This window comes from Mobula hypostoma, chromosome 3 (genome assembly GCF_963921235.1).
Source record: "Mobula hypostoma chromosome 3, sMobHyp1.1, whole genome shotgun sequence".
Lineage (NCBI taxonomy): Eukaryota > Metazoa > Chordata > Chondrichthyes > Myliobatiformes > Myliobatidae > Mobula > Mobula hypostoma.
Genome location: NC_086099.1, coordinates 129,333,431 through 129,361,394, shown reverse-complemented (window position 1 = coordinate 129,361,394; position 27,964 = coordinate 129,333,431). Strand labels below are relative to the sequence as shown.

Sequence of the window (27,964 nt, the reverse complement as noted above, 5' to 3'; positions counted from 1 at the left end):
AAGTTACCATAATCTTTTTATGAAGCCTCTTTTTCACTTATTCTTAAAAAGAATAAGGACCCAATTGAATGTTCTTCTTATAGACCTATTTCCTTATTTAATGTTGATACTAAAATTTTATCTAAACTTTTGGCTCATAGGTTTGAAAATATTTTGCCATCTATTATCTCTGATGATCACACTGGATTTATCAAAAATCGATACTCCCACTTTAATATTCGTTTTTTATTGTATGTTATTTATTCCTCTTCGAAAGAGATTTCGGAATGTGTGATATCCTTAGATGCTGAGAAAGCCTTTGATCGGGTTGAATGGAATTATATATTTAAAACTTTAGAAAAATTTAACTTTTGGCCAGATTTTATTCTATGAATTAAAATACTTTATTTACCTCCCTCTGCTCAGGTTCTTATTAACTCTCAGTACTCTAAACCATTTAAACTTTATCGTGGAACTAGACAAGGCTGTCCCTTGAGTCCTTTGCTTTTTGATTTGGTCTTAGAACCTTCAGGTATTGCTTTCTGAGAATCTAATGATATCACTGGTACTTTAAGGAGGGGTATTACTCACAAAGTTTTGCTTTATGCTGATGACCTTTTGCTCTACATTTCTAATGTGGAGTCTTCTTTACCTTCTCTACTTTCTTTACTTTCTTGCTCTAGTCAGTTCTCTGGATATAAACTTAACTTTCATAAGAGTGAACTTTTTCCTTTGAATAATTTGCTATTAGTTAATATTAACCTTCCTTTTAAAATTGTAAGAAATCAATTTACTTATCTGGGCATAACAATTACTAGGAATTACAAATTCCTTATTAAGGAAATTTTTTTTACTCTTCTGAATTATGCTAAGAAGGCACTTTCAAATTGGTCACCCCTCTCTCTATCGTTGATTGGCCAAATGAATTCTATTAAAATGAATATTTTGCCTAAATTTTTATATTTATTTCAGGCCATACCTATTTTTATTCCAAATCCTTTTTTGATTCTTTGGATTCTATTATATCTTCTTATATATGTAAGAACAAAATTTCTCGATTAAATAAAGTTCATCTTCAAAAAGCAAAAAAGAATGGAGATTTAGCCTTCCCAGTTTCAGGTTTTATTACTGGGCAGTCAAGATACGTAATCTTAAGTTTTGGTTATATTATACTAATCAAAAGGACTGTCCAATCTGGGTTTCTTTAGAAGCTAATTCTGTTAATAAATTCTCTATTATTTCTCTTCTCGGATCCTCAATTCCTTTATCCTTAAATAATTTAACTGATAATTTTGTAGTTAAACACACTTTGAGGATTTGGGTACAATTTAGAAAATATTTTGGTTTATTGAGCTTTTCACTTTCCAGTCCCATTTTTTTTAACTATTTTTTTTTAAACTGTCTATGTCTGATGTAGTTTTTAAAGAGTGGAATAGATTGGGTATTAAATGTTTTTATGATTTGTTTGTTAGAGATATTCTCTCTTCATTTGAACAACTGTCAGTTAAGTATAGCCTACCGAGAACTCACTTTTCTTGATATTTACAAATTAGAGACTTTTTGTGTTCTCAAGTTCATACATTTCCTCAAAGTCCAGATAAAAATTTACATGAAATAGTTTTTAATTTGAAACCCTTCTAAAATGCATCTATTTCTAATATTTATGCTGTTGTTGGGAATAAGAAATATTCCTTCAGATGAAATTAAAAATCTTTCTGAACAAGATTTACAGATTTCGATTTCTGCGGACACTTGAAATGAAATTTTTAAATTGGTTAATACTATTTTGTTATGTGCCCATCATTCCCTTCTACAATTTAAAGTGGCTCATAGACCCCATATGTCTAAAGATAAGCTGTCTCATTTTCATTCGGATATATCTTCCTTTTGTGATAGAATTAATATTGGAGAAGCTTCATTGATCCATATGTTTTGGACTTCTCCGAGTCTTGAAAGATATTGGAAGGAAGTATTTCAAACTTTTTCGGTGCTTTTTAAAGTAAGTTTTAAACCTAATCCTTTGATGACTTTATTTGGTATTGTTGGAGGAAAGGATATTATTTTGGAGAAACAGGATCTGCATATTTTGACCTTTATTTCTCTCATAGCCAGGAGGGCATTGTTGCTGAAGTGGAAGGATGCCACTCCGCCTGCTTATACTCATTGGTTACATGATGTTATGTCTTGCTTAAATTTAGAGAAGATTCGCTGTTCAATTTCCGAACCAAGACAAGATTTTTTAACATTGTGGGAACCTTTTTTGAATTATTTTCATAATCTTTGATTTGCTATTAAGCACAGATGTTGGCAAATAATATGTTCTACTTTTTGTTAAGGATCTTTTCCTTCTTTTTAACCTAACAGCTGTTTTTTCTGGTAGAGGGTTTAGATTTTTTTTGTAAAAATATAATTATCTCTTTTCAATATTATGTTTAAATTTAAGTTTATGTGGATATGGGGTAATTACACGATACCTCTGATTTCATTATATTATAATCGATATGTATTATATATTCTACTGTACTCTGTTTTCTTTTATGTAAGAAATTAATAAAAATATAAAGTTACACTCTCTCTACCAATTGTTGTACCCACTTTTTTGACACAACCCATCGATTTTGGGTTCTGACAAATCTAATCCTAACAGTTCCTCTAATCCTCTCATGAGTTTATAAGGGGTGTAACCTGTTGATGATACCACTGTATTTCTTATTATCGTCAGAACATAAGGCAAAACCACCTACCATGTTGTAAATGTTGTTGCACCATTTTTGCAATCATATTTTTTTGTGTTTGATTCATCCTTTCCGCAATTCCATTAGACTGAGGTCTATAGGGTATATGAAATCTCTACTTGATCCCTAAAAGTACCATGACATCTTGCATTACCTGGGCTGTGAAATGTGTGCCTTGATCCGATTCGATACTCTGGGGTGGTCCCTAGCGAGTGAATATCCTTTCCAATAAGATTGTTGCAGTGGCCTTTGCTATGTTTGTCTTAGCTGGGAAAGCTTCCACCCACTTTGTAAAGGTGTCTATTACTACCAGAATATATTTGTACCCTCTAGGGGTGGGCGGTAAGGGACCAATGTAATCTATCTGCAAATTAGTCCAAGGCCCTTCCACTGCTCTGGTGTGTCGAAGCGCTCCCTTCTTTACATTTCTATCAGGATTATATTGTGCAGATATCAAGCAATTTTGACATAATGCTCCACATCATCCTTCCTCTTTGGCCACCAGTCCACTTCCTTGATCTTTTCCAGGGTGCTTTTGCACCCCTGGTGTCCCCATAGATCATGGTACCAATGGATCATCTGGTTTCTTCCTCCCTCTGGAACCACAAGCTTTCCTTCATGAAGGACAATTCCATCTTTGACAAACACTCCCTTGTGCTCTTTGTATATTTCAGACCTTGCACCTTCTATCAATTTTTTAAATTCTTTATCTTTCTTCTGCTCCTCTGTTAAATCCATTACTGTAATCTGTTGTTCCTTCTGCCTCCCAATCTCCCCAACCTGTGGCTGTCATTTCTGCCCAAGTAAAGCACTTTGCTTCGCTAATTCGTCAACTGTTCTATTTCCCTCGGGAGATAATTTAGAGTGGGACTTCACCTTTATGACTCCATATTCTTTTCCCTTTGCCTCCTCGAATATACACCGCAACAGAGCAGCAGATGGGAGGGGCTTTCTGTCAGCTGAAACAAACCCTCTTGCTTCCCACTGAGTCAAATTTTCTGTCAGGCTATAACAAATGTACACACTATCAGACTGTATGACTGACCCTGGTGGGAAACATTCTGGGTGGTTAACCACACATGCTACAGCTGCCAAATCTGCTGCCTGTGCACTCATGGTTTTGGGTAATTTTATAGCTGTACTATTCCTTTTCCTCTCCACGTTCACCCTCTACAGAGATGCTACACCCAGTTCTCCTCTCACCTGTACAGATGAGGAGCCATCTACAAAAACCTTAAAATAGGGTTTTTCTTTTTCCTTTGTGTCTTTTCTCTCAGTCATTACTTTATCTGATCTGCTTCCACCCCTCCTTTTTGTGTGGATACAAATGGACCCTTGGGATCATTTGCTATCGTAACCTGACTCTCATGTTCACTTCCTTGGTACGCCAGGTTACCGGCTAACTTTCAGGTAGTGTTTACTCGCTTTACATTAATATTTCTTCCTTGCAGCAGCAATGTCCATCTAGCAATTCTGTGTTGGCTTACTGACCCATCTTTAATCCTCCCAGCTAACAGTAATTGTATGGGGGTAGGGGTGTGTTCTGTCAGTATTCTAAGTGGATTAGGTCCCACTATATAAGCGAAATGTCGTACTGCCCAGAAAACTGCGAACAAGTGTTTTTCACATGCTGAATACACCTGTTCTACTAGTGAGAGCATGCGTGATGCGTATGCTACTGGTCTTAACTTCCCATGTGTTTTCTGTAATTGAACTGCTGAGAGGGTGGTATTAGTTGTAGACAACTCCCATGAGAATGGTTCATTCGGATTTGGGGTTTTTAAAGCAGGCGCAGTGCCCAGTGCCTACTTCAGAGCTGTGATGGCCCGGGTGTGACCTGATTTCTATTCCCAAGCCACATTCTTTTTCAGTGACTCCATTAAAGGAGCTGATTGAGTGGAAAATCCATCAATGTGATCCCTACAGTATCCTGCCAGCCCCAGAAACAACCGCAGCCCTTTCAGGTCTCAGGGAATAGGCAGTTCCATAACCTATTCTGCTCTTCGCTTATCAATCTCTCTTTTATCCGCTGTCAAGACCATTCCCAAATAACTAACTTCTTGTTTCATCACCTGTGCTTTTTTTACAGTTTTCCTTAAATCCCAATGCATGTAAGGATTGTAACAGTCCTGTCAATAGCTGATAATGTTCCTGCTTGGTTTCAGACTGCAGAAGTAGATCATTTACATATTGTACCAAGCACTTGGGCTTTGAAATCCATTTTCACTTTTCCCCTAAGTTCTGGTGAAATACAGATGGGGAATTAGGGAATCCCTGTGGTAGGGTAGTCCATGTATATTGCTGTCCCTGAAAGGTAAATGCCAACTTTCGTTTGAGTGGACAGACTAAAATCCACTATTGATGTCAAAAACTGTGAGCTATTGCACTCTTTCATTTGTTTGAACACTGTCTCCAGGTTAAATGCTACAGTTGGGGCCGTTAACAGAATTACTTTATTCAGCTCTCGATAGTCTATTGTCAATCTCCAACTACCATCTGGTTTCCTCACTGACTGTATGGGTGAGTTATTAGTGGAGGCTATTGGCCTCAGCACCCCTTGTTGGAACAAACTCTGTACAGTATTACCGTACCCACATCTTCCTCTGCTTTATTGGGAAACCAATGTTGCTTCTGTGGTTTGGGGTCAGGACCTTGTATGTTCACACTGCCAGCCATCTTTCCTCAGGATTGCTTGTGTCTTGCAAATGCCCCTGAGTTCTGTGTAATAATTTGCTGCGCCTTCTGATCATTGCTCATCTCCAGTTTTATCCACATTTCACCCATTATGCATATTCTATTCTGATATTCTCCTACTGGGATCTGAATATGGTTATGTTATTCATGGCAGTTGGCATCTGCCATATCATACAATTAACTGGGTCAAAACAAAGCCCCACTTTGGCCATGTAATCACACCCCAGTCTATGTTCCTGCTCCCCGGGTAATTCCACCAACACTACTGAATATTCCAGTGCTACGTCTCCTATCCTTACTTCCAATGGTACACTCACATGTCCCGCTTGTGAATGTCCTGTGAATCCACTCAGGATAATTTTACCCTGTATTTCCCAATTTACGTTATTTATATTAGTGGTGTTGACGGTGGTTCAGGATCCTCCAGTATCCGATAAAGAGATAACAGGGCATTCTCCGGCCCTACCACTCACTACGGGTCTTCCGGTTTCATCCCACCTTGTGTCACACACCCACGTTGCTGAGGCCTGACACCATCACTGAGGGTCAGGGTACAATTCCCTGGATGGTGGTGTCTCCACCATGTTATTTTGTGGGCTCCATCTTTCTGGCCCTTCCAAGGGCAAACCACATTGATCTGCTCTTTCTCGTCTCAGGTTTGGACATTCTCTATTAATGTGTCCCTCTTGACCAGAGTTGCCTTCAGTTCTGCCTGTTACTGGCCCTGTTCCATTTCTCTGCCCTTCCCTGCCTTTTGATAGTGTGGCAGCGACGCCCTCGGGGGGGGGCGCGGGGTGGGGTGGATGTCCCTCCCCTCAGTTCTCCAGGCAGGTGCCTGACATTTAACAGGCATCACTTCCTCATTAAAGGGTTCAGTTGGTCTTTGTATCTCCTTTTCCCACACTCTACTCATTTTCCTCACTACCCATGCCTCAGTATGTGTGGGTTCAGAAGTATCAAACATTTCCAGTGCCTTTTTAGATTTATCAGTACAGTGAGACACCAGTGTTCTCAACCATCTGTTTGAGGCCTCGGGTCCTAAATGGTCCCACTCTAATGCTGTCCCATAAACCCCCCGGAACATTGTCCACAAATGGGATGCAAATGCAGTGGGATGTTTACCCCTCCTCTGGTAACATCTGGCTAGTGCACCTAATGGGTCCCCTCTGTTATCACCCATAACAGTCATTATTGCAATCTTCAGTTCCTCACTTGTTCCCCCATTATGTCGTTGTATATCTGGAACTGCTGATGGTATATTTCGGTGTAAACACATTCTAAACAATTTTCTTTCCTCAGAGTCGTCTAGGCCAGATATTATTCTCTGATGACTAGTTGTTTGGAAAAGCTCTCAAGGGTCGTCTCCGAGCACACATATCTCGATGTCCTTTGCAATATCTCTAAGCTGCTGTACCCTGAATGGTATAGTGCACATTATATTCAGATTTTGATTTGCTCCCACCTTGCTGATAGTAACTAGGGGTGCTCATCACCGGCTCCCGGTGGTAGGGAGTCCCTGGGAGATTGTCAGGAAATGGTGCTTGGTAATTATCGTAACCGTATCTAGCAGCATCATCTGCTGAATCATGCCGATTACTATCTCCATATTCACTTTCCCCCTCTTTTTCAGATCCAAAAGCACATATTATTCCTCACTGTGCAGGAAGTTGGTCTGGCAGCTTTTGAATCTGCTTTAAACATTTTGCATGATGGCCAGTGTTACTCTTCATTTCTTGTGCTGATTTCTGAACCACATTGATAGCCATCTTGAAATTGTTTCCTTAATTCCTTCACTTCATCCTTCACTAGTTCGGCTGCTTCCTCTAGTTTACAGTTTTCTGTAAGTACTTTCCCACACTTCAACTAAAACTGGTTCATATGCATCAAATCCATATCTCTCTGACCCTGTAAATCAGTAACCCTTTCTCTAAAGGTTTCTATCTCCTTTTGGAGCTTCTTGTGTTCTCCTCCTAACCTATCTCACTCGGCTTCTGCTATATGCCGATATTCTCGGATTTCCTGTTGTAACCTCGCTCACTTGACTTCTGTTTTATGGAGACATTCGTTTCCCGTTTCTGATTTGTGCCAATCCGCCTTACCATTCTGTTGTAATTTTATCAAATCCTCAATAAAAAAGCCAATGCTACCGGTTTTTGTAACTGTTTAAACTTCCTGCTCGAAAGGTTTCCTTGGGCGATTTTCCACAGGGCATCCCCAGCAGTTTTCCCTTCACAGTCAGAGTGATTGGAAGACTTCTCAAATTGTGGCCACTTCCCCAACACAAATTTCTGGAGGATCCTCTCCAATCAAAACTATCAAAGTCCTGTGGACATGCAGAATTTCCTGAACTCTTCACCCTGTGTTAGTGACTGCTACCTACCCAGCCGCAGATCTCTCTGTACCTAACCCATGTGGTTCAACTTGAGTGTCTCACTGAACAAAGAGATTTATCCTCAAGCCCACCCAGGGATGCCAATTCTGTTACAAGAATCACCCTTTGTAATAATGTTGACCGAGGCACAGAGAATCTGTATTTACTGATAAATAACTTTTATTGTTTCAACTGAAAAGCACGTGGATTCAGGCTGGCCAGGCAATCCTCGTGGGCCTGATCTCCACATGACCGTGGGGTCTACCTTATCCACCATGACTTGTCTCTGGTTGCTGGAGAGTTATCACCCCTGCGTATTTGGAGCTCCTGACTCTTATACTGTTCCTCATCATTTGAATCATTGGATCTCCATCCCATTGGCTCAAGTCACCTGACCTACCTGAGTCACTTTCCTGCTGGTCATTTTTCAGGGCTACAACCAACATTGTTTCATAGTTCTGCCCATCCCAGCCTTGTGTATTTGTGCCTTTACTGGACCAAACCAGTTAAATGAGGCAACCCAGACAGAGTCTAATGAGATTACAGATTGCTTCTTTGGTAGGTATGGCATTTTACATAACAAGCAGCTATTCCTCTGAGAATGGTCTCAGGTTTATGGCATTGATTAGATTGTCCAAGTGTCAAGAATCAGTTCAGAGTCCACAAAATGGGGTGAAACAGAGAGAACTGGTTTGTCTGCTTCCCCTGTAGTTTCTTCTGGCCTGCATCCTGGATGTCCATTGAGGCTCAGGCAGCTGAAACAATTGCTCTACCTGCACAGTCCAGTAAGGCTTGGGCAGCTGAAACAATAGATCCACCAGGACAGACCAATCTCTTTTTCTTGAACAGAAGCTAGAGATGGGCTAGGAATGGCTGTGCACCAGTGGGGAGAAGGGGTAATATCCCACGGAAATGAAGTCTATTGCTGAGAGCTGATAGTGATCGGTTTTCCAAACTAGAGTGTTTGATAACACTATAGAATTTGTTGTTCGTGAGGAGAGTGCTACAAGTTCAAAACAGGAAAGTAGAAAACTTGTGTGAGATAAAGGAACTGGGAGTGCCAGTATGATGTTTTGTCAAATACGTGCATCTCACTTAATTATGACATATGAGTTCCTGGTCTTACTTCCTTCTGTCACATTCTCCAGGCCATCAAGCTCACCAGTCAAGCTTGAAGATGTGGAAGTGTTTGGAAAGGGTTCTCTGCCTGAACTGTGCTTTTGCATTTGCCATCTTTCTGGGTAAGGTCAGATGTTAATGTTTCAGCTCTGGTGACAGAACAGTTCGATGTCTACAGGTTTTCAGTGTGTGAAAATGCCGTTTATCATGGTCATGTCCCAATCTGCTGATTCACACACTTTATCAGAAGATGTTCAGTTCCAAATTTTCACCGTCAACCTTTGCCTTCCTCAACTTCTGTTGAGGTTCATAATCTCAGCCTACCTCACCTACTCTCTCTCTCTCTCTCTCTCTCTCTCTCTCTCTCTCTCTCTCTCTCTATAACTCCGTCTATCCACACACTTTCACCTTCAATATCCTTCTTTTGGTCTCATTTAGCTCTTTCATTTTTTTTTGGTCCTCCAACACATCTATCAATTGCTTTATGCAAGTCCTTCTGTCTCCCTCCCTCTCTCATATATTTGTTTGAACGGTAAATAATGTTCCACTTTCTGCTGTACGTATTGCTGTTCTCATGCTGTGACGGTCGAACCATTTCCTGTCTGGTCACCGTTTGATGCCATGCTTACCACATCCTGACATGCTGATCGCCTTTCACAGAAGCTCGAGACACTCAGACCCACCAACTCTGACTCCAGCACCAGCTTCCCTGTCCATCCCTGCAATGTTGAGACACGAGGGAGACAGCTCCCTCCCAAAGAGAGAGGGAGGGGACATCACATTTTTTCAGGATGTTTTAATTGGATTTCAGAGGGGCATAATCTGATGGAACACCGCAGGCCAGAACCAGACCCTTCAGCCCATCCAGACCATGCTAAACTGTTATTCTGCTTGGACCATTAATCCAAACCCAGACCACAGCCCTCCATACCTCTCCCATTCATGTGTATTACTTATCCAAATTTCTCTTAAATTTTGAAATTGAACACACATCCACCTCTTCCTCTGGCAGCCCGTTCCACACCCTCACCACCCTCTGACTGAAGAAGCTCCCCCTGATGTTCACATTTCACTCTTAACCCATGAACTCTAGTTCCACCCACCCAACACACTTGAAAAAGCCTGATGCATTTCCTCGATAGTCCTCATAATTTTGTGTCAAGCCTCCCCTCATTCTCCTGCAGTCCAGGGAAATAACATCCTAACCTGCCCAATCTTTTCCTATAACTCAAGTCTTCGGTCCTGGCAAAGTCCCTGTGATTTGTCGCTGCATTCTTTCAATCTTATTGATATCGTTCCTGTAGGTACAGTACTGTGCAAAAGTCTCAGGCACACGTTAAAAAAATTCTGTAAAGCAAAGGTAGTTTAAAAATAATGAAATGAGAAGTTTCTAGATAGCAAAAAATTACCATGAAGAGGAATAAACAGTAAAAAACTAAATCGAATCAATATTTATTGTGACCACTCTTTGCCTTTAAATCTCCATCAATTCTCTGAGGCACCCTGTCGTGCAGTTTTACAAGAAAATCGGCTGCTAGATTGTTCCAAGTATCTTGGAGAACTCACCACAGTCCTTTGACGGACTCTGGTGTCTCGCTTGCTTCTGTCTCTCCAGGTAATCCCAGACAGCCTCAATGATGTTGAGATTAGGGCTGTGTGGAGCCAAACCATTTAAAATCATATAAAAACTCTTGGGTGCCTCAGAGTTTTGCACAGTATTGTAGATGGCCAGAGCTGAACACAACACTCCGAATTATTCCTCACTTGTTAGGAACTTGTTACCCAAGTGCCACATGACCAGCTGATGAAGAAAGTATAAGCCCATGGGGCTCGAAAGAGAGCATTCCTGATGGTTTGTTACAGATAATAATAGTTTAAGTTCAAATGGGTGGACAGCTTTGTACAGTAAGCATGAGGTGATTAAAAATCATTTGAGTGGTGAGCAGTGTGGGGGAAAGATGACAACTTCTGGGGGACAGAGGACCTGTTCAGCTGACCAGAGAAGTGGCAAATGCAATTTAGTCCAGAGAAGTGTGAGGTAATGTATTTAGAGAGATGTAATAAGGTGGGGAATACACAAAAAAATTGAAGAATCTGAAGAATGGAGGGATCTTGGAGTGTACATCTACAGTTGCTTAAAGTCAGCAGGATAGTCTGAAAAGGTGTACAGAACATCTTTCATTATTCATCAACGCTCAAATTATAAGTACAATGAAATGATTGTGATACTGTGTCAAACACCCCGAGACCATAGCTGGCCACTGTGTACAATTTCATTCACCACATCACAGGAGAGATGGGACTGTCTCGGACACCTGGAAAGCACAGGGGGACACTGGCTACAATTCCATCCAACAGATCCCAGGGGAGATGGGATCACACTGCTGAGACTGCCAGTGGGGGAGGGTCATGATGATGTTGGTGAGACCCTAACATTGTCATTAAGAGGGGAGATCTCACAGGCTGGAGACATTTTCCCCAGGACAGATGAGAGTGATGGGAGACTACTCAAATGTGTAAAGTGATGACAAGCCTGCAAAGAGCCAATATCCCTGACCAAAGGGCCAGAGACTGGGGCAGAGGTTTACAGGAACAGGAGCAAGGATTAGAGGGGAGAGGGAGGATGGATCAGAGGGTTTCTCTGTCTGACAGGGTGAATGAGGCAGAGACTCACCCCACATTTAAACCCCTTTCAAGGGTGGACAATGAACTGGGACCGATATGGATATAGGCTCATTGGGATAAGGCTGAGGGTCTTTCTCTTAGTAGCAAGAATAATGAGCTGTTTATTCTCTTGTGTTATAAATTATTCTGTGAAGCTGTGCATCGAGGGAGCTGTGTTACTAACATGGACAGACAGGAGAGAAAGAGTGGGATCAAGGAGTGCTTTTTCTGGTTGGCTGCTGGAGACGAGTGGTGCTCCATAGGGGTTGGTGCTTAGATCGATTCTTTTCACTGATTTGGATGATGGAATTGATGGATTTCTGGGCAAGTTGGAGGACAATACAAAGGTACGGGGAGGGGCAGGTAGTGTTGAGGAAGCAGGGGCACTTCATAAGGTCTTCGACAGATCAGGTGAATGGGCAAAGCAGTGGCAGATTGAACACAGTGCCCACTTTTATTCCTTCTACCAAAGTGCATGACCCTACACTTCCTGACACTATTCCAACTTCCACTTCTTTGCCCATTCACTTAATCTGTCCAAGTCCTTCTGCAGACACCCAGCAGAAAACAGTCTACATTTTTATTCCTTCTACCAAAGCGCAGGGACATGCACTTCCGAGCACTGCTTTCTGAACGGGGGAGCATTCAAAAATCTGAGGTGAAAAGGGACTTGGGAGTCCTTGTGTAAGGAAGGCAAATACAATATTAGCATTCATTCAACAGTACAAGAACATAAAAGCAAGGATGTAATGCTGAGGGCTTATGAGGCGATGGTCAGACTGGAGTATTGTGAGTAATTTTGAACCCCTTACCTAAGAAAACGTGCTGGCATTGAAGAGAGTCAAATCAGGTTTAACATCACCGGCATATGCCACGAAACCTGTTGACTCTGCAGCAGCAGTACAATGCAATAGATAATAATGGAGAAAAACAGTACATATATAAATAGTTACATTAAATAGGTAGTGCAAAAGTAGAAATAAAATAGAATTGAGGTGGTGTTCATGGATTCAATGTCCATTCAGAAATCTGATGGCAGAAGGGAAGAAACTGTTCTTGAATTGTTGAACTTGTGCCTTCAGGGTCCTGTACCTTCTTTCTGATGATGGCAATGAGAAGAAGACATGTCCTGGGTGATGGGGGTTCTAAACGATGGACGTCACCTTTTTGAGGCACTGCTCCTTGTAGATATCCTGAATACTACGGAGGCTAGTGCCCATGATGGATCTGATGACGTTTACAACTCTCTGCACTTTACTTCGATCCTGAGCAGTAGCCTCCCCCTCCCCCCACACCAGACAGTGATGCAAACACTTGGAATGCTCTCCACGGTACATCTGTAGAAACTGTCGAGTGTTTTTGGTGACACACCAAATCTACTCAAACTCCAAATGAAATATAGCCACTGTCGTGTTTTATGTTTGTAGTTGTATCAATATGTTGGATCGAGATTTGATCACAAGAATGATTCCAGGAATTGATGAGGAGCAATTGATGTCTCTGTGCCTGTACGCACAGGAGTTTAGGATAATGAGGGGGGGAATCTCACTGATATCTAGTAAAGCCTAGATAGATTGGACGTGGAAAGGATGTTTCCTATAGTTTGGAAATCGAGGACCAGAGAGCACAGTCTCTGAGTAGAGGGAAATCCTTTTGGAATAGAAACGAGGAGGAATTTCTTCAGTCAGATGGTGGTGAATCTGTAGAATTCACTGGCACAGACAGCTGTCGAGACCAAGTCATTGATTATATTTAAAGTGGAGGTTGGTAGGTTCTCGTTGAGTCAGGGCATCAAAGGCTATGGGAAGAAGGCAGGAAAATAGGGTTGAGAGGGAAAGTAAATCAACCATGATGGAATGACAGTGTAGACTTGATGGGCCAAATGGCTTACTTATGCTCCAATGTGGTGTTATGGTCTTATTCAGAAGCAACCGTGCTTTACTTCCCTTGGCCTCTACTCCAGCCTTTCTTATTGTGTATTTATTTTGTTCCCAAAGTAACTTTATTGGAAATAAAAGAAGATGAAATAAAGCTTTAATTAAGGTGAAAGGCACACTGACAGAGTCCCAGACTTTGTGGAAATGTTCCAGTAAAAGCCATGCAACCCCCTCAGAGGTGTGTGTTATCTCATAAGGCAATGCACTGATAGAAAGTATAAAATGCTCTGCAGGTTTTGAAGATGGGATCACCAAATGGGTTTATTCCCACATCTGACCACTCTCCTCTTGCCCAGCAAAATCCATCAGATCCACCCTGATCTCATCAGCAAAAACAGGGAGTGAAATCAACGAGAGCAACAGGTTAGACAGTACAGATGTCTCTGGAGCTCAGCCCAGTGGAATAGTCCTGTCTATCATCCTCGCTGAGAGGCAACACTTGCCTTCGGTTCCTGAAGCTTGGCCAGGCTTGGGATGGAAACACCGATGCTCAGAGACAGAAAAGTCTACAGCAAAGTGGTGGACACAGCCCAGTAAATCACAGGCAAAGCTCTTCCCATCACTGAGCACATCTGCATGGAGGGGAGGGCTGCCACAGGAAGAATCGTTCATCATCAATGACTCCACCATCCAGGCCACGCTCTCTTCTCACTGCTACTGTCAGGAAGCTGATACAGGAGCTACCAGGTTCGGGAATAGTTATTACCCCTCAACGTTCAGAGTGCCAAACTTCACTTATGACCAGGTGAATGGTGTTTCATAAGGCAAGAAATACAACTATACAGGTCACCATATGCCTGGCTTGAGATTTGCTTTCTCACAGGCATTTACAAGAAAATGAAGAAATACAATATAATTTATGAAATCTATTAAATAACAAAGGCTGACAAATGACCAAATCATGCAAATAATAAAAGAAAAGTAAATAAATAAAACGGAGCTGCAGAGTCCGTATGAGTCAGCATTGAGTTGAGTGAAGTTATTCATGCTGATTTAGCAACCTGACAAAATGGCGCCAGAGAACCATGGTGATGTTCTGTGGGCTAAATACATCTCTTTCGAATCACTCTCACTGCAACCTGCAGTATATTTTTTCTCTTTAAGCAATGTGCTTTAAAATCAACTTAATGATCTATTTTACTTTTAGCTCTTGTCATCAAAATTCTTAGAAGAATCAGTGATATGACTCAATAAGCTTATGGCCCTATGTAATTCACGTTCTATTGCTCCAAGTTTCTTAGAAAGAGTGATAAATACTGATTTTTTTCATCTCTTCTAGTATTATTCTAGTCTCATAAATGTTATTGATTAAATCAGTAAGTTTTTCAATTCCATAATCTTCAAGGGTGATAATTCATTCTATTACTAATTCATGACTTTAAACTAGAATGTTTGGGGGTGGGAATCAAATTAAAGAGGCTAGGCGAGAGGAGGTTAGTTCACAACAGGGGGATGGGAACCAGTGCAGAGAGACAGAGGGGTGTAAAATGAGGGTAGAAGCAAAAAGTGGTAAGGTGATAAGTAAAAGTGGCAGGCCGACAAATCCAGGGCAAGCATCAAAAAGGGCCACTTTTCAACATAATTGTATAAGGGCTAAGAGAGTTGTAAAAGCGCGCCTGAAGGCTTTGTGTGTCAATGCAAGAAGCATTCGTAACAAGGGTGGATGAATTGAAAGTGCAGGTTGTTATTAATGATTATGATATAGTTGGGATCACAGAGACATGGCTCCAGGGTGACCAAGGATGGGAGCTCAACATTCAGGGATATTCTATATTCAGGAGGGATAGACATGAAAGAAAAGGAAGTGGGGTGGGATTGCTGGTTAGAGAGGAGATTAACGCAATAGAAAGGAAGGACATTAGCCGGGAAGATGTGGAATCGATATGGGTAGAGCTGCATAACACTAAGGGGCAGAAAACACTGGTGGGAGTTGTGTACAGGCCACCTAACAGTAGTAGTGAGGTCGGAGATGGTATTAAACAGGAAATTAGAAATGTGTGCAATAAAGGAACAGCAGTTATAATGGGTGACTTCAATCTACATGTAGACTGGGTGAACCAAATTGGTAAGTGTGCTGAGGAAGAGGATTTCTTGGAATGTATGCGGGATGGTTTTTTGAACCAACATGTCGAGGAACCAACTAGAGAGCAGGCTATTCTAGACTGGGTATTGAGCAATGAGGAAGGGTTAATTAGCAATCTTGTCGTGAGAGGCCCCTTGGGTAAGAGTGACCGTAATATGGTGGAATTCTTCATTAAGATGGAGAGTGACATAGTTAATTCAGAAACAAAGCTTCTGAACTTAAAGAAGGGTAACTTTGAAGGTATGAGATGTGAATTAGCTAAGATAGACTGGCAAATGACACTTAAAGGGTTGACGGTGGATATGCAATGGCAAGCATTTAAAGATCGCATGGGTGAACTACAACAATTGTTCATCCCAGTTTGGCAAAAGAATACATCAAGGAAGGTAGTGCACCCGTGGCTGACAAGAGAAATTAGAGATAGTATCAATTCCAAAGAAGAAGCATACAAATTAGCCAGAGAAAGTGGCTCACCTGAGGACTGGGAGAAATTCAGAGTTCAGCAGAGGAGGACAAAGGGCTTAATTAGGAAGGGGAAAAAAGATTATGAGAGAAAACTGGCAGGGAACATAAAAACAGACTGTAAAAGCTTTTATAGATATGTAAAAAGGAAAAGACTGGTAAAGACAAATGTAGGTCCCCTACAGACAGAAACAGGTGAATTGATTATGGGGAGCAAGGACATGGCAGACCAATTGAATAATTACTTTGGTTCTGTCTTCACTAAGGAGGACATAAATAATCTTCCAGAAATAGTAAGGGACAGAGGGTCCAGTGAGATGGAGGAAGTGAGCGAAATACATGTTAGTAGGGAAGTGGTGTTAGGTAAATTGAAGGGATTGAAGGCAGATAAATCCCCAGGGCCAGATGGTCTGCATCCTAGAGTGCTTAAAGAAGTAGCCCAAGAAATAGTGGATGCATTAGTGATAATTTTTCAAAACTCGTTAGATTCTGGACTAGTTCCTGAGGATTGGAGGGTGGCTAATGTAACCCTACTTTTTAAAAAAGGAGGGAGAGAGAAACCGGGGAATTATAGACCGGTTAGCCTAACATCGGTGGTGGGGAAACTGCTGGAGTCAGTTATCAAGGATGTGATAACAGCACATTTGGAAAGCGGTGAAATGATCGGACAAAGTCAGCATGGATTTGTGAAAGGAAAATCATGTCTGACGAATCTCATAGAATTTTTTGAGGATGTAACTAGTAGAGCGGATAGGGGAGAACCAGTGGATGTGGTATATTTGGATTTTCAAAAGGCTTTTGACAAGGTCCCACACAGGAGATTAGTGTGCAAACTTAAAGCACACGGTATTGGGGGTAAGGTATTGGTGTGGGTGGAGAATTGGTTAGCAGACAGGAAGCAAAGAGTGGGAATAAACGGGACCTTTTCAGAATGGCAGGCGGTGACTAGTGGGGTACCGCAAGGCTCAGTGCTGGGACCCCAGTTGTTTACAATATATATTAATGACTTGGATGAAGGAATTAAATGCAGCATCTCCAAGTTTGCGGATGACACGAAGCTGGGTGGCAGTGTTAGCAGTGAGGAGGATGCTAAGAGGATGCAGGGTGACTTGGATAGGTTGGGTGAGTGGGCAAATTCATGGCAGATGCAATTTAATGTGGATAAATGTGAAGTTATCCACTTTAGTGGCAAAAATAGGAAAACAGATTATTATCTGAATGGTAGCCGATTAGGAAAAGGGGAAGTGCAACGAGACCTAGGTGTCATTATACACCAGTCATTGAAAGTGGGCATGCAGGTACAGCAGGTGGTGAAAAAGGCGAATGGTATGATGGCATTTATAGCAAGGGGATTCGAGTACAGGAGCAGGGAGGTACTACTGCAGTTGTACAAGGCCTTGGTGAGACCACACCTGGAGTATTGTGTGCAGTTTTGGTCCCCTAATCTGAGGAAAGACATCCTTGCCATAGAGGGAGTACAAAGAAGGTTCACCAGATTGATTCCTGGGATTGCAGGACTTTCATATGATGAAAGACTGGATGAACTAGGCTTATACTCGTTGGAATTTAGAAGATTGAGGGGGGATCTGATTGAAACGTATAAAATCCTAAAGGGATTGGACAGGCTGGATGTAGGAAGATTGTTCCCGAGGTTGGGGAAGTCCAGAACGAGGGATCACAGTTTGAGGTTAAAGGGGAAGCCTTTTAGGACCGAGATTAGGAAAAACTTCTTCACACAGAGAGTGGTGGATCTGTGGAATTCTCTGCCACAGGAAACAGTTGAGGCCAGTTCATTGGCTATATTTAAGAGGGAGTTAGATATGGCTCTGGTGGCTAAAGGGATCAGGGGGTATGGAGGGAAGGCTGGTACAGGGTTCTGAGTTGGATGATCAGCCATGATCATACTGAATGGCGGTGCAGGCTTGAAGGGCCGAATGGTCTACTCCTGCACCTATTTTCTATGTTTCTATGTTTGTATAAGACCTGCTGCCTTTCCTTTCTTCATCTTACTTATTGCATTATGAACTAAGAAAGTTGGAGCAATAGAATGTGAATTACATATGATCATAAGTTTAATGAGTCATATCACTAAGATACTTCTTAGAATTTTGATGACAAGAGCTAAAACTAAGATACAAGCTGAAATGGGTAAAGAACAATGTGGTTTTGTGAAAGACAAAGGTACAAGAAACACGATATTGATGTTAAGGATACTATCAGAATGAGCTAGTCAAGTGCAAAAAGATTTGTTGGTTTGTTTTATCAACTACACAAAAGCATTTGATAAAGTGAAGCACAATAAGTTATTTGAAATATTACAGGAAACTCTAGATCTAGATTCGAAAGACCTCAGCCTAATCAGAAATCTCTACTGGGAACAAACTGCCGCTGGAAGAATAGATGGAGAAGTGAGTCAGTTTACAAAAATCAAGAGAGGTATTCGACAAGGGTGTGTTTTCTCCCCTGATTTGTTTAATGTGACAGTGAAACAATATTACAAAAAATAAGATACCTCTTGAGAATCAAAATTAGCGGTGAAAACATCAATAATTTCAGATATGTGGATGACACTGTGTTAATTGCAAGTACAGAGGAAGAACTTCAAAGCTTAATTGATATAGTTGTTGAAGAAACTGCAAAAATGGGTCTAACTATCAATTGCAAAAAGACAGAATGTATGGTGATATCCAAAAAGAAGGAGAATCCTATGTGCAGGCTGAACATAAACGGGGAAGACATAAAACAAGTACAGAACCTTTGCTACTTAGGAAGCTGGGTGACATCAGATGGCAGGTGCGACATGGACATCAAAAGAAGAATAGGGATGGCAAAAGACACCTTTAAGAGAATGAAGAGTATACTGACCAACACTCAACTAGGCATGACAACCCGCCTCAGAGTACTGAAATGTTACATTTATCAAGTTATGTTACATGGCTCAGAATGTTGGACAATATCTAGTAACATGAGGAAACGAATTAAAGCAGCAGAGCTGTGGTTTTTGAGGAGGATGCAAAGAATATCATGGACGAAATGAATATCTAATGAGGATGCCATGAACAGAGCAAGCACAAAAAGAGAAATAATGTATGAGATCATGAAAAGGCAATGTAACTTAATTTGACATGTGATTAGGAAAGAGGAGTTAGAATGCATGGTAATTATGTGAAAGATTGAAGGGAAGAAAGCAAGAGGAAGACAAAGGCAAATGATGACGGAGACAGCAGCCAGAGAGCTGGAACTGAATACCAATGAATTGATCCATTTGACCAGAAACAGGATTGTGTGAGTCATGGCAGTCAAAGCTCAAAATGGGCGTGGCATCTGATGATGATGATGATAGTGAAAAATCCACAGATTTTGTGAACGGACTTAACTCCCGAACAAGCAGGTATGGCATTTTATGTGGATGAAGGTTCATTGTCATGGCTGGAAACGAGGCAGGAGGAGGTGACTCCAAGCCAGGCTGAAACACAAAGGGATGAGGCCCCTCTACCCAGCATTTTGTTAGCAAATGTGCAGTGGCTGTATAGAACAAAGTTGAGGATCTGAGGGCAAGGTTGCTGTGTCAGAGAGAAGTGTGAGACTGTTGAGTTCTCTGTTTGACCGTGACATGGTTTACTACCAGCTCACCAGATATAGTGATCAGACCGAATGCTTCTCGATTCACAGGATGGTCAAAACTGCAGATTCAGAAAAGGCAAATGGTGGGGTTGTGTGTTTCATGATGAACCTCGGCGGTGCTCCAATGTGGTGATTTTGTTGAACTCTCGTTCCCCTGACCTTAAAGATCTGACGGTTAAATGCCATCCATTCTATTTACCAAGAGAGTTCTCCTCCATAATCCTGACTGCAGTTTATATACAATCAGAGGCCGACTATAAACAGGTGCTTTCAATACTGTACGATGCCATCTCCAAACAACCAACAGTCCATCCCAATGCATTTCAAATCATAGTCAGGGACTTCAAGAAGGCTTGTTTGAAGGATCCCTGCCCAATTAACGTCAGCACATAACCTGTAGCACCAGGGGTCCCAACACACTAGACCATTGTTATACTAAGATAACAATTTGTCTACCATTCCGTGCCCAGACCACAATTCGGTAATCTGATCGCTTGGTTGTCCTTTACCACCAGCATACAGACAGAGGCTAAAGAGTAAAACTCCAGAGATTTGGACAACGATGAGTTGGCCATTGGAGGGAGAAGAGCAGGTATGGATTGCTTTTAGTCAGAGGACTGGGCGTGTTCAAGGACTCAGCTGTGGATCAGGATGAATATACCATGATTGTCACAGACTATTAAAACATTTGTAGGTGAGTGTGTCCTCACAAAGTCATTCAGAGTCTTTCCCAACCCGAAGCCCTGGATGAACCTTGAGATCCACAATCTGCTGAGGGCCAGATCAGACCCATTCACATCTGGTGACTAAGAAAGTTACAGGAGGTCCAAGTACAATTTCCGGAAAGCAATCTCATGGGTCAAGTGGCAATTCCGGATTAAACTTGAATCAGTGAAGGATGCTCGACAGTTGAGGCAAACCTTGAATACCATTACCACTTACAAAGTTAAATCAAATAACATAGGCTATAACAGGGCTTCACTCCAGATGAGATCAATGTCTTCTATGCTCACTTTGTCCTTCAAAAATTAGATTAGATTATGAGGACACGCAGTCCTCTTTTATTGTCATTTAGTAATTCATGCATTAAGAAATGATACAATGTTCCTCCAGTGTGATATCACATAAACACAAGACAGACCAAGACTGAAAAACTGACAAAAACCACATAATTATAACATATAGTTACAACAGTGCAAAGCAATACAGTAAATTGATAAAGAACAGACCATGGGCACAGTTATAAAAAGTCTCAGTCTCTCCAAAGTCCCATCATCTCATGCAGACAGTAGAAGGAAGAAAATTTTCCCTGCCATGAGCTTCCAGCGCCACAAACTTGCCGATGCAGCATCCTGGAAGCACCCAACCACAGTCCGACTCCGAGTCCGTCCGAAAACTTTGAGCCTCTGACCAGCCCTCCGACATCGAGCACTGAGCACCATCTCTCATTTTCATTTATAAATCTTTTTATTAATTATTACTGAAAATCAACAACAGAGAAAAATACATCAAAATAATCAAGACAACTTATCCATATGTAGAATAAGAGTTAAAGTATCAACCAAACTGAACAGTATATCAATAAAAATAAAAACAAAACAAAATGTTAAAGCTATTTTTTTTGGGAAAAAGGAAGAAAGAAAAAAGAACCCCTACTAACTAAAACAAAAAAAAACCCTAATAACAAAAAAAAAGGGAAAAAAACCCATTTGGAGCACAAACCCGGAGCTATACGCCATACAAGCTTCCATAAAAAAAGACATCAATCCGCCAACCAAATCCATACACCCAAGCATCAGAAAAGGACCATCTTTATTAACTCAAATCAAATGATAATAATGGGCAAAAGGACCCCACCTTTTCTCAAAGTCAAATCTAGGATCAAAAGTTCAACTTCTAATTTTTTTCCAAACTAAGACATAACATCACCTGAGAGAACCATTGTATCAAAGTGGGAGCAGAGGCATCTTTCCATTTTAATAAAATAGCCCTTCGAGCCAATAATGTGACAAATGCAATTATATGTTGGTCTGATATAGAAATACCGTGAATATATTGAGGAACTATACCAAACAAAACTGTCAATTTATTAGGTTGTAAATTGATTTTTAAAGTTTTCGAAATTGTAGAGAAAATAGATTTCCAAAACTGTTTCAATACAGAACACGACCAAAACATATGTGTCTATGTAGCTATCTCAGTTTTACATCTATCACACTGACTATTTACATTAGGAAATATTTTAAACAATCTCTCCTTTGTCAAATAATAACGATGTACAATTTTAAATTGAATTAGAGAATGACTGGCACAAATCGAAGAAGAGTTAACCAGCTTCAAAATTCGCAACCAATCCTCTGTTATCAAGGTCATGTTAAGCTCTCTTTCTCAATCTTGCTTAATCTTAAGTAAAGAATAGTTATCTTGTTGTAATAGTAAATTATAAATTTTCCCAATGAAACCTTTCACTAAAGGGTTCATTTTTAAAATAATGTCTAAAAGGTCAGAATCTTGTATATATGGAAAATTACTTAAATAGTCTTGTAAGAAATGTCTGACCTGAAGATATTGCAAAAAATGTGAATATGAAAGAGAATATTTAGTTACTAATTTCTCAAAGGACATCAACCGGCCTTCTTCAAACAAATCCATGAAGGAAAACATTCCTTTATTCCTCCAAAGAGGAAAGGTAGGATCACTAAGTGAAGGTTTAAATAAATAGTTTTGATAAATTAAACCAAAATGGTTCAATTTTTTAAGATTAAAAAACTTACGAAACTGGTATCAGATTCGTAATGACGGCTTAATCATAGGATTTATATTTAGAATAGAAATTTTGCCTAATTGTACAGGTAAAGGAACTCCTAATGACAAAGTTAAATGAAATTGTTTCACAATTTTCAATTCCAGATCAACCCATGGTGGTCGTTCCATTTTATCGGTTCAATATAACCACGAACATGCGTAACATATATTAACCACCCAATAATACATTCTTCTTTCTTTCTTTTTAAATCTTTTTATTGAGTAAGTATACAAAAAAGGTAAGCCATATAAACATTAATACAATGTTAAAGTATAATAAAATTCCAAAAGATAACAATACCAAAAAGAAAATACTACAAACAATGTAATTTAAGCATAAGAAACCAAAATAACATAATAGTATACTAGATTTTATATATATCAATGGAAAAAAAGAAAAAAAAAACCCCAAAAAAAAACCCACCGTGCAACTAACTAAAAGCAAAGCAAAGCAATGGGCTAACTTGAAACCAAACAGAGTTAAACTTAAAATCACGTCCTCAATCCCGACCTCCATTGAAACAGTAAAAAAAAAACAAGAAGGGTAAATATTACATTAAATGAAAATATCGAATAAAAGGTCCCCAAATCTGTTCAAATTTAAATGAAGAATCATGAAGGTTACTTCTAATTTTCTCCAGATTCAAACATAAAATCGTCTGAGAAAACCAAAAAAAGGTAGTTGGAGCATTAAGCTCTTTCCAATGTTGTAAAATACGTCTTTTCGCCATTAAAGTAAGAAATGCAATCATTCTACGGGCTGAAGGGGAAAGATTACTAGAAATTTTAGGTAGTCCAAAGATAGCAGTAATAGGGTGAGGAGAGATATCTATATTTAATACCTTAGAAATAATATTGAAAATATCTCTCCAAAAAGTTTCCAAAGTAGGGCAAGACCAAAACATATGAGTTAAAGAGGCTATCTGCCCCGAACATCTATCACAGAAAGGATTAATATGCGAGTAAAAACGCGCTAACTTATCTTTGGACATATGTGCACTATGCACCACTTTAAATTGAATTAGGGAATGTTTAGCACAAATAGAAGAAGTATTAACTAATTGTAAAATCTGCCCCCAATCATCCACAGAAATGGTAAGCCCCAATTCCTGTTCCCAATCTACCCTAATCTTATCAAATGGAGCTTTCCTGAGTTTCATAATAATATTATAAATCATAGCCGATGCACCTTTCTGACATGGATTAAGGTTAATTATCGAATCTAAAATATATATAGGAGGAAGCATTGGAAAGGAAGGAAGTATAGTACTTAGAAAATTTCTAACTTGTAAATATCTAAAAAAATGTATTCTTGATAGGTTATATTTATTAGATAATTGTTCAAAAGACATAAGGGAACCATCTAAAAATAAATCCAAAAACCGTAAAATACCCTTAGTCTTCCAAGTTTGAAAAGCGCGATCCGTAAAAGAGGGAGGAAAAAATATGTTACCTAAAATGGGAATCGCTAACCCGAATTGATTAAGATCAAAAAATTTTCTGAATTGAAACCAAATACGCAAAGCATATTTAACGATCGGGTTAGAGACCTGCTTAAGGCGTTTCGAATCAAAAGGAAGAGATGAACCTAAAATAGAACCAAGTGTATAACCCTGAACAGATTGTAATTCCAATGCTACCCATTTAGGAATAGATAGTATATCCCGGTCAAGTAACCAAAATTTCATATGTCGAATATTAATAGCCCAATAATAAAATCTAAAGTTAGGTAATGCTAAACCTCCATCTCTCTTAGCTTTCTGTAAATGTATTTTACCCAGTCTCGGATTCTTATTCTGCCAAATAAATGAAGAAATTTTAGAGTCGACTTTATCAAAAAAAGATTTAGGAACGAAAATTGGTAATGCCTGAAACACATATAAAAATTTTGGCAAAAAAAACATCTTAACTGCATTAATACGACCAATCAAAGTTAAATATAAAGGAAACCATTTAGATGAAAGTTGAGTAATATGGTCTATTAATGGTAAAAAGTTAGTCTTAAATAAATCTTTATGTTTACAAGTAATTTTAATCCCAAGATATGAAAGGTAATTATTAATCAATTTAAATGGAAATTTATAATATAAGGGAAGATGTTTATTAATCGGAAAAAGTTCACTCTTACTAAGATTTAATTTATAACCTGAGAAAAGACCAAATTGTGCTAATAACTCTAAAACAGCAGGAATAGATCTCTCAGGATTAGAAATATATAAAAGTAAATCATCAGCATAGAGTGATAATTTATGGGACTTTAATCCCCGAGTTATCCCAGTAATATTTGAAGATTCTCGAATAGCAATTGCAAGAGGTTCTAATGCAATATCAAATAATAGGGGACTAAGAGGACAGCCTTGTCGAGTACCACGAAAGAGAGGAAAAAAAGGTGAGTTTAATGAGTTAGTACGAACCGAGGCTACAGGGGAGTGATATAACAGTTTAATCCAGGATATAAATTTCAGGCTAAAATTAAACATTTCAAGCACCTTAAATAAATAAGGCCATTCTACTCTATCAAAAGCTTTCTCGGCATCTAAAGAAATAACACACTCAGGAACATTTTGTGAGGGAGTATAAACGATATTTAACAATGTACGAATATTATAAAAAGAGTAACGACCTTTAATAAAACCCGTTTGGTCTTCCGAAATAATAGCGGGAAGTACTTTTTCTAGTCTATTTGCTAATAACTTAGAAAAGACTTTAGAATCAACATTTAATAAAGATATTGGTCTATAAGATGCACATTGAGCAGGGTCTTTATCCTTCTTTAGTATTAAAGAAATTGATGCTCTATTAAAAGATTCCGGAAGTTTACCAAGTTTCAAAGAAGCCTCAAAAACCTTATAGAGCCAGGGAATCAATAAAGAAGCAAAACATTTATAAAATTCAACGGTAAACCCATCAGGGCCAGGAGCTTTCCCCAGATTCATAGAAAAAATAACATTCTTAATCTCATCCATTGTAATGGAAGTATCTAATAAAGAAGACATATCCTGTGAAATCTGAGGAAAGTCTAACTTATCTAGAAAATCATTCATATATTTAGAATCTCGAGGAGACTCTGATTGATATAAAGAAGAATAAAAATCACAAAAGGTATGATTAATCCCCACATGATCCAATATCAATCGATCATTTTGATTATAAATCTGATTGATTTGAGATTTAACATAATTAGATTTCAATTGATTAGCCAGCAGCTTGCCAATTTTATCACTGTGAACATAAAAATCACTTCTTGTTTTCTTTAATTGGTTTACAATCGAGGACGAGAGTAGTAAACTGTGTTCCATTTGAAGTTCAGTTCTTTGTTTGTATAGCTCCTCAGAAGGAGCCATAACATATTTCTTATCAATTTCTTTAATCTTGTCCACAATTGCCATCTCCTCCTGCTTCTGTTTCTTCCTCAAAGCAACGGAGTACGAAATAATCTGACCCCGAATATAGGCTTTAAAAGTGTCCCAAAGAGTGTTAACCGAAATATCTTCTGTATGGTTAATTATAAAAAAAAGCTCAATCTGTTCATTCATAAAATTAACAAAGTCCGAGTCCTGAAGCAACAGCGAATTAAAACGCCATTGTCTATTGTTTGGTATATTGGCCATAATTTTAATAGAAAGCTTAAGTGGAGCATGATCCGAAATGGTTATAGAATCATAATCACATTTAATCACTGAAGGAATGAGACGAGAATCAATAAAAAAATAATCAATTCTTGAATAGGAATGATGAACATGTGAAAAAAAGGAAAAATCTTTTTCCTGAGGATGCAGAAAACGCCAAATATCCGTCGACCCAGAATCAGAAAGGAAAAAATTAATCAAATTTGCAGATTTATTAGGTAAAGTCCGTAAAGGAGCTGAACGGTCCAAAGCTGGAGATAAACAGGTACTAAGATCTCCGCCCCAAATCAATGAAAACTCGTTCAAATTCGGAAACTGATCAAACAATGATTTATAAAATTCCGGACAATCCATATTAGGAGCATAAACATTAACCAAAACTACTTTTTTATTAAATAGTAAACCACTAACCAATAAAAATCTACCATTCGGATCAGAGATAATATCCTGTTGTATAAAAGTAACTGAGGAATCTATAAAAATAGAGACGCCTCGAATCTTAGCATTGGAGTTTGAATGAAATTGTTGTCCCTTCCAGAATTTGAAAAAACGTAGTCTGTCCCCCCTCCGTACATGGGTCTCTTGTAAAAATAAAATTTGTGCTTTAAGTCTCCGGAACACTTTAAAAACTTTTTTTCTTTTAATAGGATGATTAAGACCATTAGTATTCCAGGAGACAAAATTAATAATAGACTCCATAAATCCTAAAGTCAACCCACAACAGGGAGGATTGACAATAGGCGCGACCCACAAACCCGGAGAGGGAACAGAACATACAAAAGATACCGGGGAAAAGGACGCAACCAGTACTTCAATAATGTATATAGCCCAAAGAAAAACAAACTAAAACGTGAAGCCCCTCCCGCCACCCCCCAGCCCAAGACCCCAAGGCAAAATCTAAAGCAGACCCGCCAGAAAGAAGCAAGCGCTAAAACTACCCCCATGACTTCCGGTATACGCTCCCTAAAAAAAAGGTATAAATATGAAAAGGATCAGCTAATTGTAAAACAGTAAAAAAATAAGTAAAAAAAAGTTAGCTCAATTAGAATACACACAGAACAGAACAAAAGCCGGAAAATATATATTAAAAAAAAACCACAATATACCTCAAACTCATGAATAGACACAGCAACAAAAAAAATAGGATTATTAACATAAAGTGATTATAAAAAGCAAAACAGAATAAAATTTAAACAAAAACTACAAAATTTAAGGCCACACAGGAAATACGTAAGATGACAAAAGGGAAGTAACCACCCAGAATCCCCTGGGAAAAGAAAGAAATGACGCAGTTAAAAAGAAAGTTTAGTAGCCATATTAAGAAATCGAAAGTAAACTTTTCTGCCCAAATAGGGCACAGAAAAGTTAAAACCAACCAATTCACAGCCTCTGATCGACGGAGAAAATTAAAAAGAAAGCAATTAAGATGTTGGAGATGAAAGTTGATCCAGATAACTCTGGGCATCCGATGGAGAATCAAAAAAACGAAGGGCTCCATCTGACATGCGAATCCTTAGACGTGCAGGGTACAGCAGCGCTGGTCTTAAATCCCTCTTATAGAATTCCGACATCACGGATCTGTAACGGACCCGTTGGTCCCAGATTGGTTTACTGAAATCTTCCACGAATCGGAACTTAAGATCCGAAAAATCAATGAAACCTTTAGATCGAGCGAATCGAAACAGTCTCTCCTTGTCTTGAAAGTAATGAAAACGTAAGATAACATGCCTAGGTCTATCTGACCTAGACGAGTATGATGGGATTCTGTGAACACGATCCAGTAGCGGTGGTTGGTCAGGAAATACAGTAGGGAATGCATCTTTTAAAAGTTGGGAGAAATATTTCATGGGGTTGTTACCTTC

At 39.4% G+C, this 27,964-nt stretch overlaps 1 pseudogene; it reads left to right on the top strand.

Moving 5' to 3' along the window:
* Positions 1-8,956: 8,956 nt before the first annotated feature.
* The window catches only part of LOC134343543 (SLAM family member 5-like), a 52,858-nt pseudogene continuing 33,850 nt past the window's right edge, over positions 8,957-27,964 (top strand).